An 18391-nucleotide genomic window follows, 5' to 3' on the forward strand; every position below is an offset into this window, starting at 1 on the left:
GCGCGTCAACCGCGAAATATGTTGAGGTATGTCCCCATCGGCTAAAACTCCTTTCTCTCTGTTATTGGATTGGTTCTTCTTCCTTTCTCAATCTTCGATTCTACCTTCTTCGCAGCATCTTGCCCATCAAATTGCTGTCCCCAGCATTGCCGATAATCTTCAGCTTTTCCTTGGTCCAATTGGTAACTTAGACCCCATTGAGTTTATAAATGGCGAAACTAATCGGATCCCCTTCAGATTTGCTAACCCAGATCTCAGCCAGTGGAAAGGTACCTTCAAATCTTGGCCATCTGCCGAAACCACCTGGCCTGCTTGGTACAAGAGGATGTCGGCCAGCAAATCCACTCACTGGGATGAAATCGGCATATCCCAAGCTTTGGCATTAACTGCAGCTAATATGGCAAGGGATGAACCCATGATGGCAGCATCCACCTACTTCTGGTCCACTGCTATGAATGCCTTCTTATTCTCACAAGGACTGATGACCGCAACTCTGCTAGATGTTACTATGATTACTGGCCTAGATATCACCTCATCAGCTAACCTGTCCAGCCTCAACAACCAACTCACCCATGAGTTCAAAACCAGAAGCATTGGAGGCTGGAGTGGCTACATGGCTAAGTATATGGGAACTGGGCCAGTAACCCAAAGAGAACACATAGCTTTTATCATGATGTGGTTAGAAAAATTCTTATTCGGTGGCCCAAGTTGTGGTCCAACTGCAAACTGGCAAAGGATAGTTGAAAACCTGGTAGAAAAGAAACACTTTCCTCTTGCCAAGTATCTACTTGGCTATCTATATCAAACCCTCAATACTGTAATTGACAAGATAGCCTCTGGAAAAACGATCGGTACAGGAGGTCCATGGTTATTACTTCAGACTTGGCTAAACTTGCATACTAGACTGGTTGCCAACCGACCACCTTTAGCCGATGTAAGCTTCCCAAGATTTGAGCCGATCACTAGTGATGATGGAGAAGTAATCAATACACGCCAATGCAGTTCGTTTGGAGAAGCAGCATCGGTCAGTACTGTATCCAAGCTATCGACTGAACCCTTTGGAGAGTGGTTCAATCACTTCTATGACGGGTTTCCCAGGAATTCAAGAATCTGGTTTGCATACGAAGGACATGGTATTTTTGAACTGCCAGATGATTTTTGGTTTGACGAAGTCAATTCCAAAAAATACGATAAATCCAGAGAAGTCTTTACGGCAGCTATCAGCCCTTGTATCATTCATGTCGGCATTCACCAAGGCAAAAGCATCAAGATGACTTACAAATTCTACCACCCGACAAGCGTTGCAAGGCAATTCGGCATGGGTCAACTGCCGATTAGCTTATTCTTTGCCAAATTCAAAGTAGAGGAGAGATTACATCATTCCTTATGATGGATCGGCTGCTAAATCTGTCAGGGCCACCTCTAGGCAGTATTGATAATATCAAGTTTAGGATGCTGAGAAGTACAGCCTTCGACCGATGGTGGGTAGAATGGAAAAAACACCTATTCCATCAATCGGCATCCATGTATCTCGCTGGCCTTTTCCCTGATGAGATCCCTCAGGTAAATATCCTCTTGTTCAATTAATTTTATCAACTACAAGCCGATGCATCAACTTATATGATTTTATTCCTTGCAGACAACAGAATCTTCTCCTCCCAACCAAAGCAAAAGTGGTGTTGAGATCGCATATGCTCCAGGACTCCTTCCTAATGGTGGTGGACTAACACCTCCTGTCATCGGCTATAATGCCCCCAAGACTTCTACACTACTACATGGCCTATCTCACGTGCCGATCATCCTTACTGCTAGAAGAAAAAGAGCAAAATTGGCTACTGCACCATCGGCTGTAAAGAAGAAGCCTAAGAAACAGAAGACCGCCACCGATGATAAACCAAAGACTGCTGCCGACGATCTGCCAGCTATAGATCCTAATGTAGCAGACTTCTTAGAAGATGAAGCAATGTCTGAAGAGGTGAATGAAGCAACTGATGTTGTTAGTGAAACAAGGGAACAAACGCCTCCAGCCGATCCACCTGGTCAACAGAAAACACCACCTCCTCCAGTACGTCCAACTTATTACCCCAGGGTAAACCTCTCTTCCTCATCCATTGGATCTATACTTTGGAGCCGATTTCTGATTTCACACTTTTACAGAAAAAGGCCGCTGCCAAGTAGCCACGAGCACCAGCTCCATCGGTTGACTCTGATTCTATCAGTTTTCTTCGCTTCAATTTTAAATCAACCGATGCTAACATATATTTGTATATTCAGCCTCCTCGACCTCCAACTCCTGTCCCAGAATCAAGTGAAAATACTCCATCGGCCGCAGAAAGCCATCATATAGAAGAAGAAGAAGCAATAGCACCAGCTCCTGCTGTCCCTGTAAGTAGTTTTCTTTAACTTCAGAAATATCAGCTATCATCCTTTCCTAATCTTACAATCATCAATGTATTTTTCCTTTCAGGTTCTGGGTGATATGTTCTCTTTTGATATTAGTCAATTCTTGCATGAAGAAGAAACCACAAGCCAAGCTTTAGTGCCTTTAGCCGATGACCTCAAGTCAACCCTCTTAGATATGTCAAAAAGACTTGAAGGCTCCCTGGAAACTCTGGTGACAAGTTGCGGATCCATCTAGGATAGATTCAACGAAATGCATGACAAAATTCCAGATGAGCTAGCCGATGTCTTTACTCCAGCAGTCTATCTTGAACAGCATCGGCTCAAGCTTGAAAAGGCTAAAAACATAATGGCCGATCGTCTCGAGAGAAGGGATCTGGAAGACACTATCCAGGCCAACAGGGTATCCATTAATGAAGAAAAAGCTAAACTTGATGGAGGGTGGTCCAGATTCTATTCAAACCAACATCGATCGGCTGAACGCTCGTAAGATAGATCTTTTGGCTGAATTGGAACAATGCAATGCACAGATTGCTATTGAGCAGAAAAAACTTGAAGACTTGCCAAAAGCTATTGAAGATCAAAAATCAAAGTTGAAGGCGTCTGTCAAACATTTGGCTGAATTAATCAAATCCTTGAAGCCGATTCCAAGTTCTGATGCAGCTGATGCCAGGATGATAGATGAAGTAGATCAAATCAAGCATAAGGCCATATTAGGTATCCAGAAATATGTATCTAGCTGAACCAAACCTTGTAATCTCCAACTTTAAACTTGTAATCTTTTGGGCTGTAATAAATAACTTCTATCGTCAGATTTTTGTCTTCAAATTTTGCTTTTTGAAATCCAAATTTTCATATATCTCTGCCCCCCCTAATTTTGCAATGTTGAAGACATTGATAAAATTATAATGTGGACTAAGGGCGATATAATAAATATCGGCCATCATACATCGGCAAAACACAATCGATTATGATAAGAAAGAAAAACAACTAAGGGTGATATGACTATATCGGCCATCATATATCGGCAGAACACAACTGATTATAATAATAAAAACCACTAAGGGTGATATAACTATATCGGCTATCTAGAGGCGATGTAAACACATTGGCTGACATGCATCGGCAACACCCAGCCGATCATGTAGTAACCCAGACACTTGGGTAATATTTTTTCAGATATTTTCCGTTAAGTGCTCGTCCATAAACTTCACCATCAAGTCCTTGCAATATATAAGCCCCTTTGGACACAACCTTGTATATCTGAAACGGTCCTTCCCAATTTGGTGACCACTTGCTGAATTTATTATCTCGAGTTCCTATCGGCAAGATCAACTTCCAAACAAGTTCTCCCTCGGAAAAGGACTTAGGCACCACTTTCTTGTTATAATGCCGAGCAACCCGTTCTTTATCCTTAGTCACCTTGGCAAGAGCTCTCAATCTAGATTGAGCCAAGTCTTCCCTTTCATCGGCCATGAGATTATAATATTCATCGGCTGTGAACCCATTCTGTAGTCTGTTCTCCTTGAGCCGATTTTAACTTCCCATGGTAAAACTGCCTCATGTCCATAAACAAGCTTGTAAGGAGGAACTTGGATCGATCCATGATAAGCCATTCGATAGGACCACAATGCTTCAGCCAACCTTGTATGCCATTGTCGAGGGAAATCTAAAATCTTCCTCTTGATTAGTTTAATCAAACTCTTGTTAGACGCTTCGGCTTGTCCATTGGCTTGTGCATAATATGGCGAAGAATTCAACAATTTGATACCCATGCTATCGGCAAACTGAACAAACTCGTCAGACACAAAGACAGACCCCTGATTGGTTGTAATAGTCTGAGGAATCCCAAATCGGTAGATAATATGTTCCTTAACGAATTGTATAGCATCTCCAGAATCAACTTTCTTCAAAGGAATTGCCTCCACCCACTTGGTAAAGTAATCGGTTGCCACCATATAAACTTGTGTCCCTTGCTCGAGGGTGGATTAACCATACCGATCATATCAATTCCCTAACCTCTAAATGGCCAAGGCTTGATGATAGGGTTCATAGCCGATGCTGGCGCTCTTTGAATTGCTCCAAACTTCTTACAATCTTGACACCCCTTGTAATATCTGAAACAATCCTCTAGCATCGTCGGCCAAAAATACCCTGCGAGCCGAAGCAACCACTTTATCTTGTGAGCCGATTGATGAATACCACAAATACCTTCATGAACCTCACCCATCACAACCTTAGCTTGATCGGCACTCAAACATTTAAGCAACACCCCATCTATTGTGTGATAATACAACTCATCATCCAATAAGGTGTACTTCAAAGCCTTGTAACACAACCTTTGTGAAGCCGATTGAGATGGATTATGCAAATATTGATACACATCATATCTCTAATCATCGGCTGTGATCGCAGCTATCTCCACCTTGACGTCCTTTAACATCGGCTTCAGCTTCCTTGAGCAACTGCAAGCCTTTGAGAACTACTTCATATTCAGCTTGATTGTTAGTTGCATAAGGCTTAATAGTATAGGCAAACTCGAAACTTGCCCCCCGAGGAGAAATTATAACTAAGCCGATACCACAATCATGAGTGCACACTGATCCATCGAAAAATAAAGTCCAAGCCACAATTTCGACTGAGCCGATTGAGTCATCACGATGATCCACAATAAAATCGGCTATAGCTTGTCCCTTAATCGCCTTCGGTGACTCATACCGAAGATCAAATTCCATTAAAGCAAATATCCACTTTCCAATCCTTCCTTTCAAAATTGGAAACGACAGCATGTACTTAACCACATCGGCTTTACATATCACAGTGCATTCATTGGACAATAGATAATGCCTTAACTTTGTGCAAGAGAAATACAAACACAAACACAACTTCTCCATAGGAGAATACCTTGTTTCTGCATCCAAGAGCCTGCGGCTTAAATAAAAAATAGCTCTCTCTTTCCCTTCAAGCTCCTGAATAAAAACCGAGCCGATTGACTTCTCACTAGCTGATAGATATAATCTGAAAGGTATCCCCTTCTGTGGAGGGATTAAAACTGGAGGTGAACTAAGATATTCTTTAATATTGTCCAAAGCCTTCTGTTGCTCTGCCCCCCAGTGAACTCTTGATCGGCTTTCAATCTCAACAAAGGTGTAAAAGGTTCTAATCTTTCAGATAAATTAGAGATAAACCTTCTAACAAAATTTACCTTGCCGATCTAACCAAGAGGTAATTCTCACAAGATAAATCTATATTACTCAGGAAGATTATTCTATTAATATCAGAGTAATAAACAGAATAAAAGAAACAAGAGAGGATTACCGACAGCTCTAGAATTCCTCCGACTTCTTCAACTCTACTCTCTTCCTAATTCTAGTATACAAATAGTACAATACAGCCTCTTGTAATTCAGCTCAAGCTTGGAAGTGTGTGAAGAAGTGAGAGAAGTGAAGTCTATTTAAAGGGCAGGTATGACGATTATTGGAAGGGGAATTGTCGGAAATGCCACCCAAACGCCATCAGGAACGCATCTGGGACATCCACACCAAACCACATGATCAACGGTGGAGATATGGGTTCGGCCGAACCGTGGCCTGGCCCAACAGGCCCAGGTTTTGGCGTATGGACTCCCCATGATTTGCCTTATCCATTTCTGCAAATTTTGGGCCGACTGTCTAGTGTTTCAATGAAGTCTAAAGCCCATCCTTGATATGGATACATTCTTTCTTCACTTTTAGTCTGAATTTTGTCCCAACTTTTGGGCTTATTAGCTTCATACAAATATACACCAACACTTGTGGAATATGTGAGATTTAACACCTATCACTATGTTGGATGTTTTATTATCTAAGTTTTATGTAGACATTGGCAGTATAAAATGAACACTTAACGGCCGCCAACAAACCCCCCCCCCCACACACACACTTAACTCTTTACTAGTCCCTGAGTAAAGGTCAGTGTAGAATGAAATTTGCCAAGATATAACTCAAGCACATAAATTATTCAAAACCATACATGTACTTGTGAACTTTATTAGTGGCTAACTTACCATCTTGGGTAATTGATAAATGGAACGATCCTGATTCCAGTCCTTCTTGCTCCTTCTTGCTCCCTCTACCAAATTTTATATAAATTTTCGCAAAACAGCTCTTTCCCTCATAATGACTTTCTCTCTGTCACTCTAGTGTCTCTGAATTTTGTGGGTTCTCACCAAGGCATTTTGTGCCATAATTTACCCCTATTCTACAGGCTGTTATATGTAAAGCTTGATAGGGATAAATTATAATATACCTGCATCATATATGTTGCAAAGCCAAATACATAGACTCAAGAAGATCATCAATCATACTCCTAGATCAAGGGTCTTTATTTCTGGTGGAAAATGTAAGATATTTTTATGAATGATGGAATAAAATGTTTCTGCTTTGCCTATACTTTCTTCTCCAACTTTCTTTGCATAAATATGGAATTGGCATGGCTAGTTTCCCTTTTTCTTCTCTTTTTTTTTATCATCGTCCATGTTTTGAGAGAAAGAATTTTTTTTTTCATAGCCATGCCTTTCCCTCCATTTCTCATTTTCTTTTTGCAAAGGATTTTCTAGGAGAAGAAAGCATAGTACAAAGTACGAGTTTATTTAGATGGTAATGAAATTTTTGTGGAAAGCCAACTTCCAATGTAGAAGCCTAGCTATTTTGTGTATGTGGATATGAACCCTTGATCACGAGAGTATGAAAGATATCTAACACGAGTCACATTAATTTCGCAAAGCTCATTATAATGTCAAGCAGTCATATGCATCAATATGGTTTAACATTGTCATACTAGCATATGGCCTTGGTAGGTAGAATAATGAAATCATTTAGAGGAATGAGCTTTGAAAGAAATTTCATTTTGAAAAACAAATCCCCCAAAAGTCATGACAAATGCTGCAAGAATTCCTTTTATCTTTAACCTTCACTCATATAACAATTACTTAGATGCATAAGGTTCCCTACATATGGATGGTTGTTCACAAATAACAAGTTCAGTTGAAAATAAAATATATATAAGATTAATCATAGGAAGAATTTTATTGGTTGGAAATTTTATCTTTTCAATTATGCTTGAACCAAATATTTTCTGAATTCCCAGCTCCTGTACTATACAATGGTGGCGATATTCAGGCAGTGGACGTGCTCACCTACTTACATGTGAAAACTGGGAGTGATTGGGGCAAGGGGTTCGGCCGAACCCTTCTGGTGCGTAGTCACTGCAATTTTCTTCAGACTTTAGTGCACATCAGGTGTTTAGATATTCAGTCACAGTTTTAGAATTTGCACGTCAGAAAGCCGAGGTATCTCCCCCACACTTATTTTGAATGCTAAACTTTATTAATCATCAAAAGACAAAATTGGCGATCATTGGGGTTAAAACCAATGAGCCACATTATTTGACAATAGGTGCTTACAATGATAAAAATAAAATAAAATAAAATAAAGAAACTAAGAACCTATTAGCTACATTATTAATGGAAGAGGAGACATCTAATATTCTAATTTGCATAATATCTGTTCTCCTTTCTCATCTCTACAAATGCACGCTTGATCTTAGCGCAAAAACCGCGACTAAGGGTATCGAAATTGCCTCTAAGCTCAGCAAGCTCTACCTAGTTCCGTGTTGTGATCCCTAAGCTCAATATTCTCCTTGCGAAGCTTCTTCACATGGCTTACTAGCTTATGGACCAAGGGCGCAGGCTATTTTACTTCTTCTTCTTGGAATTTGCCCGGGTGCCCTAATGATAGGAGGGGGCATCAAATGACGCTTCAAATTCATAAGTGGAGGGCTACGGGACTCCGTTGCCCCTCCTTCTCCGATGGTGTCAAGGGCAGGAGCAAGCACTTACCATACCCACCGCCGGGAGTTCGCACTCCCCGAATGCAAAAAGGGTCCCCATTAGGGGTTGATGGAGTGGCGGTGGGCGTGGTGTACTTGTGGAGCACCTCATCTCTTGCATTTGTATAGAGCGTGCCCATATATTGCTCGGTGGGCGGTGGAGCGGCCTTTACTTGCTCTTGGAAGAGCCGCCTCGTCGTCAACGGATCGAGCTCTCCAGTTGTCGGCTATCGTGCAGTCGAATTCCCCCAAATTTTGGTTTTGGTCACATGGCGAGGGGAGAGGGATCGCGCTGCTGAATGGGGGGCCGATTGGGGCCGTGAAGGGTTCGGCAGAACACCTGGTTCGGCTGAACCATGGTGATGAACCCTGAGTTCCACTCGTCACTCAAGACTGTTGTTGGCCCGATCTTTCGGTGAGTTGAGATAACTACGATTTGTGGAAAAACGTTGACGATCCGACTACAACCGTACGAGACGTTGTGTTGCACCTTAGCGATCGATACACCTCTCCGTGGGTTGTTGATCTTGCCGGTGCAGATCAACCCTATTCCTGCAAGCAAATCGAAGAAACAAGCAAGAACAAGATAAAAGCAATCTGATATTGCAAATAGGAATTTAATACAAATGATAAGTTGGGGTTCCGAAGAACAAGCAGACGGACGGTCTAGCTGACACGCGCGCTGCAAGCAAGTAGCAATGGCTAAACTTTAATCTATCAAAACCCGAGAAACCCTGAAGGGGTAACTAGCTATATATAGGGGTGGGAGGACGACCTAGGGGTGCCTAGGGTCGTGCTCCACCAGCTTGGGGCGCACCCCACATGGGCCCCACCTGGGCCGGGGTCCCAAATGAAGTTACAAGCCCATAGGCCCATTATAGGTGACGCAACACCTTGTTCCTGTGATTCCGGCCACACGAGATGGAATTCAGAGAAGAGGCTAGATCCGTTAGAAAGAGGGCTCCGAGAGCTTTCCATCAAGTACTCACGGGCCGAAAACGGAGGTCGTATGCAGATTCGGTGGCCGTTTGAAGTCAGCAGTGTAGTAGGTGGCCGAATCGGATTCCAGCAATTGGAGTACTTGATCTCAATATCTTCTTGTTCATCCATGATGTGAGCAATGGTTACATCCGTGGTAGCCATGGTCACATCATCCTCCCCTTCTTCACGGAAAACCGTCCTCGGTTTTTCCATATGGTGCTCTTTGCATAGTCCATTTACAACAACCTGTTTCTTCCAATCAAAACAAGGCAAACTCGAGACAATTTGGTTAGCAATAACATTTTTCTCTAGCTTGCATGTTTTATCGACATGTACAGGAAGTTCTAAATCTGAGCAAACGTAAACTCTATGCACAAAATATATTCCAAGATCATTATAATTGCCAAAGATGTGAAATATAACATTACGAGGACATGGCAAATCAGAATGAGCAAATATTTTGTCCTTCAAACAATTGAGCTCACAAGAACCATCAAACATAATATAGCCCAATGTATTTAAAGAAGATTGCAATTGAAGTTCATCATTCTCGCTGGACGTGTGAATAACATACTTAAATTCAGTACATGGAGAATCAAGATTAAAAGTAGCATGTTCATTCACTAGTTGTGGAATGGATATAAGTGAAGTACTATCGCACAACTCTTCTTTATCACAAGGAACAGAATGCAAATCAACTTGTGACAAAGGCAATTCAGAAGTAGGTTCCACTAAAGTTTGCTCTAGGTCAGCATGGAAAGTGGAAAAATGTAATTCATCAGAAGCATACTCACCTTGAGTAATTTCTGCACCATTTAATTTACCTTTTATGCCCTCTTCAGATAATGTAGGTGCATCAGCCTTCTCCTCATTCGCGAGTGATGGAAGTGACATCTCAAACATATCGTTCTTCTCATTTTGGGGACTGTTCTGAACTTCCTGCAAAACATCAGCGATAGGAGGCACACGCATAGCTTGTTGCTCCGTTGGGTTCTCCAAAATTTTGCGCTCAACATTGCAAGCAAGCATAAACAATTGGCCTATATGATTATATGTCACACTAACAAGCCCAGCCTGAATATTGGAATTAAGCCCTCTGAAAAATCTAGTCATTGTGTTCTCATAAGATTCTTGTAAACCACTATAAGTGATACAAATTTTAAAATCATGAAAGTACTCCCTAACAGTTTTGTCACCTTGTTTTAGATGTTCAAATTTCTCAAGGAGAGCACGTCTATAGTATGAAAACACAAATCTTTTTCTCATTAGTATTTTGCATTCATCCCAAGTTTCAAGCTTATTTCCCACAGTATGCCACCAAAAAGATGCAGAACCGGTACACTTATTACTAGCAGCCTTAATCATTTGAGCATTAGAGAAATCATACTCATCAAATTGTTTTTCTACTGCTAGCTCCCAATTAATGTATGCAGCGGAATCATACTTCCCATCAAAAGATGGCAAAACAGACTCCACTCTTGCAAGATTATGATCATGTACCTTATTTGCGTCATGCTGGTCACTTGCCATGTGTTGTCGCAAGTGAAAATGTCCACATGGAGCACGAACAGCTCCAAACTCTTTGTGTAACCCTGCCATAGTTAGTAGCAAACAAGAAACATATACAAGAATATATACGTTCCTATCAACTACTAGGTAGTGGAAGCTCACAAATCACACACACTCAAGCTTTACATCGAGCTCTTACAAGTTCTTACCAATGCAAGCGGAATGGTGACATACACCGACTCAAACAAGCACCCCAATGGAGGTTGGATGTATCGATGCCTTGGCAAACACTTGCTGTACGACTGCAATCAAATCTGTGGAGCTCTGGGTAGGCTTAAATATGTAGCAAAGGAATAGCAAATGCTCAAATCAGAGAATGCAAAGTTGAATAATTGTTCAAAGTCAAGTACCGTGCTGGTCCTAGGCTAGAACGTACTAGAGACGCGAGCCTAGACAAAAATGGAATGCTGAATTTATACTGGTTCCGTTTTTCCAAACGGATCTCGAAACTGACACCAAACAAAAATTCACCAAGGTGTTTGACACAACTCGGAACAGGCGAAACCGACGTGAGAGGGAGGGAGTCGGACTCAGAAAGTGGGCGACAAAAGGAGATGGCGCCAACCGGTCTTCACGCGTGGGGGAGGAAATAGACTCGGCCCAAGTGGAAAGTTTGGCCTTAGATGGAAACTAACCAACCTGATTGATCTAATCTGCAAAACTTCCTCCAAAAACCGATCTGTTATCTTTTCTTTCTCTCCTCTTCCTCGTGCAACAGAAACAAGCACGGCCAAATACAGACGACAAACCCTTGATGCAACTCAGCAACTCCAAGACCGACCGACAAAAGCTTCTGAAAACTAGAAAAATGGAACCTTGGTGGAAAGACGATTCCATTTTTGTAGGTCCCGACGATAACAAAGACATGACAGCGGCGGCGACAGTGGTACTAAACGTGACCAGAACTCGAAACTCTAAACGGACTAAACGCTAAGACCAGCAACACGACTAGACGATGCAACGCAAACTCAACAAAGCAAAAACTGAAATGAACAATGCAATGGCACAAATATGGCTCGGTAAATGATGCGAATTTTCTTTGTATGGCTATTTTCTGGTTATAGGAAGATAAAAACTCACCGAGCAACGAAAACTCTGATACCACCTGATGAACCCTGAGTTCCACTCGTCACTCAAGGCTGTTGTTGGCCCGATCTTTCGGTGAGTTGAGATAACTACGATTTGTGGAAAAACGTTGACGATCCGACTACAACCGTACGAGACGTTGTGTTGCGCCTTAGCGATCGATACACCTCTCTGTGGGTTGTTGATCTTGCCGGTGCAGATCAACCCTATTCCTGCAAGCAAATCGAAAAAACAAGCAAGAACAAGATAAAAGCAATCTGATATTGCAAATAGGAATTTAATACAAATGATAAGTTGGGGTTCCGAAGAACAAGCAGACGGACGGTCTAGCTGACACGCGCGCTGCAAGCAAGTAGCAATGGCTAAACTTTAATCTATCAAAACCCGAGAAACCCTGAAGGGGTAACTAGCTATATATAGGGGTGGGAGGACGACCTAGGGGTGCCTAGGGTCGTGCTCCACCAGCTTGGGGCGCACCCCACATGGGCCCCACCTGGGCCGGGGTCCCAAATGAAGTTACAAGCCCATAGGCCCATTATAGGTGACGCAGCACCTTGTTCCTGTGATTCCGGCCACACGAGATGGAATTCAGAGAAGAGGCTAGATCCGTTAGAAAGAGGGCTCCGAGAGCTTTCCATCAAGTACTCACGGGCCGAAAACGGAGGTCGTATGCAGATTCGGTGGCCGTTTGAAGTCAGCAGTGTAGTAGGTGGCCGAATCGGATTCCAGCAATTGGAGTACTTGATCTCAATATCTTCTTGTTCATCCATGATGTGAGCAATGGTTACATCCGTGGTAGCCATGGTCACATCACATGGTGCTCGCCGACTGGATGCAAAATTGCTAGGGAGCCAGACACCATCGCAAGAGGCTGCATCCACACAACGTTTACCTCTTCTATCGTGTAATCTTCAATGGGGATGAGTTGGTTCACCGGAGTCGGCTCTGCCTCGAGGTTGCAAGTGGAAAGGGTCGAGCTATACTTCAGATCAAGCAGTTACCCACTCCCGCTTGTGGTAAGCACGGTAAGTCTCCTAGGGTTTCCTATGAACCGGTCCTTAATTGCTATGGGTGCGACCAGCAAAACCATGCACCCACAGCCCACCATTCAGTGTATTTTAATTAACTAACACCATTGCGGTGGCACCAATCCAAAGCTATTGCCAATAATCAAAGTCTATGCTTTAATGTGATCCACTTTTTGTGTACTAGTAGAACTAAGCATGGCTAAGCATTTCCTAAACCAACATCTAGTCATTTTAATACCCAAGTTGTCAATGGCATAAGGAAATCAATATATGGCTGAGTAGTAGGACCCATCCCACATGATATTGTAAAAGAATGCAACATTTAATAGAAATGCGGGATATTGGTAAATTGGGTACAATATGTTCAAACGTATTGCATGACTTGCCTTGCTCTCGAACTGATGAGACCTCAGCAACGTCTTCGAGAAACCGCGGATCGACGAAACGGCCGAATTCTACGCGACAAACAAAGCACACAATCAAAACATGCTATAAGACTACTGAAACAGGAAACAAAACCATTTTTAATGGATTCTTTGCATTTTTCTTGATTTACTGAGACTTGAATGGACTTAAACGGAGCTCGGATGAATTACTTATGAATTTTAGAAGTTAAACTGTGTTTTTACTAATAAAGACAAAGCCTTAATCATTTTATTGCGCAATAAAGCCCAGGGCTGACATCAGCGAGGGGAGGGGGCGGCGCCGACAGGCGGGGCCCACGGGTCAGCGGCTCAAAGGGGGTGGTCCGCCGGGTCCACGGGGCCTGGGTGGTGCTGTACCACGTGGCGCCGATGTGGCACCACGTGGCTGGCCATGCGGGCCATGGGATGGATGGCCACGATCGGCCGAGGGCCGATCGGGCGGCTGGGGACGGCCGGCACCGAGGCCAGCCCGGGCATGGCGCTTGGGCACGGCATGGCCGGCCCGGCCATGGCGCGCGGCGGCTCGGCGCGGAAGGAGCGGAGGAGGCGGCGGCGCGGCGGATTCGGCGGCGGTTGCCGTCGTGGTGCGGGCGGCTAGAGGAAGGGGACGACCTGACAGGTGGGCCCCACCTGTCAGCATCCCAAGAGAGGGGGAAGGGGTAACGGGCCGGCCCAAAGAAGGGAGGCCGAGCGCGGATGGGTGAGCTGGATCAGGCCGACGGCCCAAGAAAGAAAAAGAGGAATAGAAAAGGGAAAAAGGGAAAAAAGGAAAAAGGATTTTTCCTGGGATTATAATATTGCGCTTGCTCATTTTTAGTTGGTTAAAATTATTTCCAAGGCTTTGAAAATTCCACTAAAAATCCTGTTAATATATTGTGACATGGGGAACTCAAGAAAAATTCCACCACGCTATTTCTGATTATTAATTGCATTTATTAATTAGGGATTTAGCTCTAGGTTAATTTAAACAATTTCTTCGAGCAATTTATTTAACCAATTTTTAAAGCAAGAGAAGGGGGAAACTTCTGGGCGTGACACGCATGCCACCAGTCCTCACTGGTGCTTGCCTAAGTTGAGACTCCGATGCTATGGCGTGGAGCTTGGGCCCATCTGGGTGCATCCCCAGTTGGTGCCCAACCTGCCTCATACATCCGCACGAGTGTCGAGGATGATGAACTTCCTTGTTCGTTCCTTGTCATGTTGCGCGTATGTTCCACCTGCACGAGATTCTTCTATGGTCTACAGGGGAACGGTTAGTTCATGGCAGTTGTACAAATGATACCCCGCATTTGGCAACGGGATTTCATTTGTACAACCGGGGAAAAAGTATACCAAAGATCCATCTACTCCATGTTTCAAAATATGCCCTTGCACTATATAGGCCTCATCAATACGCGGACGAGTGGCTGAGATAAAAGCATTTTGGTCACTAACGATCCCTAGCCCTTTTGTTATCCGAGTAATCAGAGAAGTGCACTCAACAGGAGCAGAGAACTTTGTACTTTCTAACCATTGTCTTATTATACATTTCACAGGACAAATTTTGATGTTTCTAACCATGGCAAACATGATAATTAATTCATCTCCCCTAATGGGTCTTAGATCACTTCTAGGAAACAAAGTCATAGCAATCCATTTGTGCATGAGCCTAAGTGTAGGATTATGGATATCATTCGTTCTATGTTTCTTGCAAATTGGAGCACCAGAAATATCTTCCTAAAACCTATTTTTCTCGAACCCAGAAATTCCTTTCTGGAGATCGATTTTACAGGAATCATGAAAACAAAGAAGTGTACTCAAGCCTTTCCATGTGAGCGTGAACTCCTTACGGAAAAAGCGAAAAGAAATACCATCTTCTATTTCTTTCAAAGTGCACAGAAATTGCAAAGTAAGCAAACAAGAACCGGGCTACTCTACCACAACAAATCTCTGCCAACCAACAGCTTTCCAAATAGAACGAAATTCAACATCCATACCTATTTTTTTCAGCAACTCCGGTGAGTATTCTCGCGTGTGAGCATACTCCCGGTCGCTCAGCATGTAGTAGGCTTGTCTCTCCCGATCACTGACTAGGTCAAGGTCAGCGTCGCTCAGGAGTTGTCGCGGAGCGTCGGCGTCTTCTATCGAGACATCAGCTGAGGAACGAGTGCTAGACTCGTCATGACGACTTTATGGAGAGCTTGACCCCTTGAACAGACGAGACAGTCGCCTCCTCATACTGCACAATGGAGAAAGAACAGGCTAACTTGGCGGGGGTTAGAAATGACAAGAGTTTCACCTGCCGGTTAGTTTCACCAAAGCAACTTGTATGTATGCAACTAAAGATTTGAACTAGAGGAAAATTATCAAAGCATGAATGAACTTGAGAGCAAACTTTGGAGAGGGAATGAAAATGTGTTGAAATGGGGTGAAGTCCCTTCTCCCAGCCGGTTGGCTTAAGTAGTGCACCCACAACGGTCAAAACTAACCTGTGGGGCCCACTAGTCGTTGCCTCAAAAAGTGAGGCAGCTGACCGTTGCCTGGCCGGTTCGGCCGAACCAGGGTGTTCGGCCGAACCCTTGGTGGGCCCAACCGGCCCCACTTTTGGCCGTTGGATTCCAACGGTCAGTGTGGTCGTGGCACAATGAATTTTCGTTGAAAATTTTACTTTGGTTTGCTCTGAAAAATTCAATTGAAGAATTTCCTCCAAATTCAATAACCCTAAAAGCAATTTTGAAATTCAAACATGTGGTGATGCAAAAATTCAAATTGTTGACAGTAAATATGCGGATACATACCAATTTACCTGTTGGCGAAGGTCGTGTCATTTAAAATCCGACGTGCAAGACCGTACCTCCTTTCGATTTAGTTCGTGGATTTTCCACCCGTTTCCGGAGGTGATGGAGCGGGCGTTTTTGGCTTCTTCCTCCACACCTTCTTTGATTTCGGTGCGGAAGACGGCTTCGTCTGAGCCGGCTGCTCTAGCTTCTTGGCTGGTGCAGGTGATTTTACCAGCGTCCTCCAATAACGGTTCCGGGGCATTGTTGTTTCCTTTTCTAGGAAGTTCTACATAAACCTTACCAGGCTATCCGTCTTGGGTGGCTCCACATCGACAACTTGGATATTCTGTGGGTTTGGCCTGTACTTGATTCTGACCATGGAGCATTGTTCCATCCTTGGTTGAAACTCAAACTTTTCCTCCTTCCCGTTGGTATGGAAATGGATACTCCCCGTTCCCACGTCAATGTTGGCTCCTGCGGTGCTAAGGAATGGACGGCCCAGGATGAGCGGCGTCTCTTTCCCTGTGTCCATGTCCAGTACCACAAAATCAACCGGGATGAAGAAATCCCGTATCTTGGCTGGCACATCCTCCGCTATCCCTGCCGGGTAACGGACTGACGAGTCAGCCAGTTGGAGGCGCATCGGTGTCGGTGCTAACACCGTGAAGTTGAGCTTGTCAAAGACGTCTTTTGGCATGACGCTGACGCTGGCTCCAAGGTTGCACAAGGCCTGGTCGAATTGTTGTGCCCCGATCGAACAGGTGATCGTGGGACACCCCGGATCTTTCTTCTTCTCCGGGAGTTTGTGCAGTATCAGGTTGCTGCAGTGTTCCGTCAGCTTGACCACCTCCGTTGTTGGGAGTGGTCTCTTGTTGTTGAGTATGTCCTTGAGGTAACGGGCGTACGTTGGCACTTGCATAGCGTCCAACAACGGCACGTTGATGTGGATCTTCTGGATTACTTCAACAAAACAAGCGAACTGCTCGTCCACTGACGGTTTCCTACTCCGTTGAGGAAATGGCAGCAGCCGTGTGTCGCAGTACTCCTACGGCACTGTTTTCTCTGGCTGGATCTCCTTGTCAGCCGAGTCAGTAGATGGCGTTTCTTTTGACATCCCATTAGTTCCTGCAGGGTTAGGATACGGCGGATCACGAGTGGACTTACCTCCCCTTGTTGTGATCGCCTTAACATTTTCAATGGAGGAGTCGGGTTGCCCCGGAATCCTCTCGGACTCATTTGCACGGACTAAAGATGCCAACTGAGCTAACTGGGTTTCTATCATCTTATTAAAGCTCAGCTGGTTTTGAAATGCAGAAGCGAAGCCATCTAGCTTGACATTTATGTTCTTTAAGATCTTATCATTGGCAGCAAGCTTTTTTCTTAGCGCATCAGTGGTTTTAGCTTGCGCAAAAACAAGATCCTTCTAGGAGGGCTGGTTAGAGAAGTTACCGTTATTGTTGCCTCCTGGATAATATGGGCGTGGTTGATTCCACCCCTCACCTCCTTTTGGACGATACTCGTTGTTTTTGCCCATGTACATCGCCTCCTCATGGGTTTCCGGGCAGTCGTTCCCAGAATGACCCGTGCCTCCGCAGACTTCACACATGACGTGTGAGTCCAAGGCCTTGACGGTGCCTTGTGGCCGTTTCTCATGGTCATCCAAGCATTTCATGAGGAGGTCCAGCTTGGCAGCAAGTAACTCCGTCTCCTTGACGGTGTGCATGCCTCGCTGACGGGTCTGGAGTCGTTCCTTGCTCCAACCCGTATTGGAGACCATCTTCTCTATGAGTTCAACGGCTCCTTGAACCGTTTTAGAGAAGAAGACTCCTCCAGCTGCCGCGTCCAGGTGATCGCGGGACATTAGGGTGAGCCCATTGTAAAAGTTCTGCAGGATCAACCAGTCGTCCATCCCATGATGAGGACAGGCGGCTACGTACTCCTGTAGTCATTCCCATGCTTCAGGAATGAACTCGTCCCTTGTCTGCTGGAATCTGGAAATTCGTCCACGAAGGGCGTTGGTTTTGCCTATCGGGAAGAACTTCGAGTGGAATGCCGTCGAGCATTTATCCCAGGTGTTGATAGCAGCACAATTGGCATAGAACCACTGCTTCGCTCTCCTGAGGAGGGAGAACGGAAACAGCCGCAACCTGACAGCGTCAGGACTAACGCCCTTGATGGTGTACATGCTACATATCTCCAGGAATTGTAGCAGATGAGCGTTGGCATCCTCATTAGGCTTGCCACAGAACGGGCTAGCCTACGCCATCGTGATGAG

General features: G+C 44.3%; 1 non-coding gene across 1 annotated transcript; it reads left to right on the top strand.

Moving 5' to 3' along the window:
- Nucleotides 1–18023: 18023 nt before the first annotated feature.
- LOC127772406 (small nucleolar RNA R71) lies at nt 18024–18130 on the top strand. Its single transcript, XR_008017394.1, has one exon. It is a non-coding gene; the product is annotated as a small nucleolar RNA R71 (small nucleolar RNA).
- Nucleotides 18131–18391: the final 261 nt, after the last annotated feature.

This window comes from Oryza glaberrima, chromosome 4 (assembly GCF_000147395.1).
Source record: "Oryza glaberrima chromosome 4, OglaRS2, whole genome shotgun sequence".
NCBI lineage: Eukaryota > Viridiplantae > Streptophyta > Magnoliopsida > Poales > Poaceae > Oryza > Oryza glaberrima.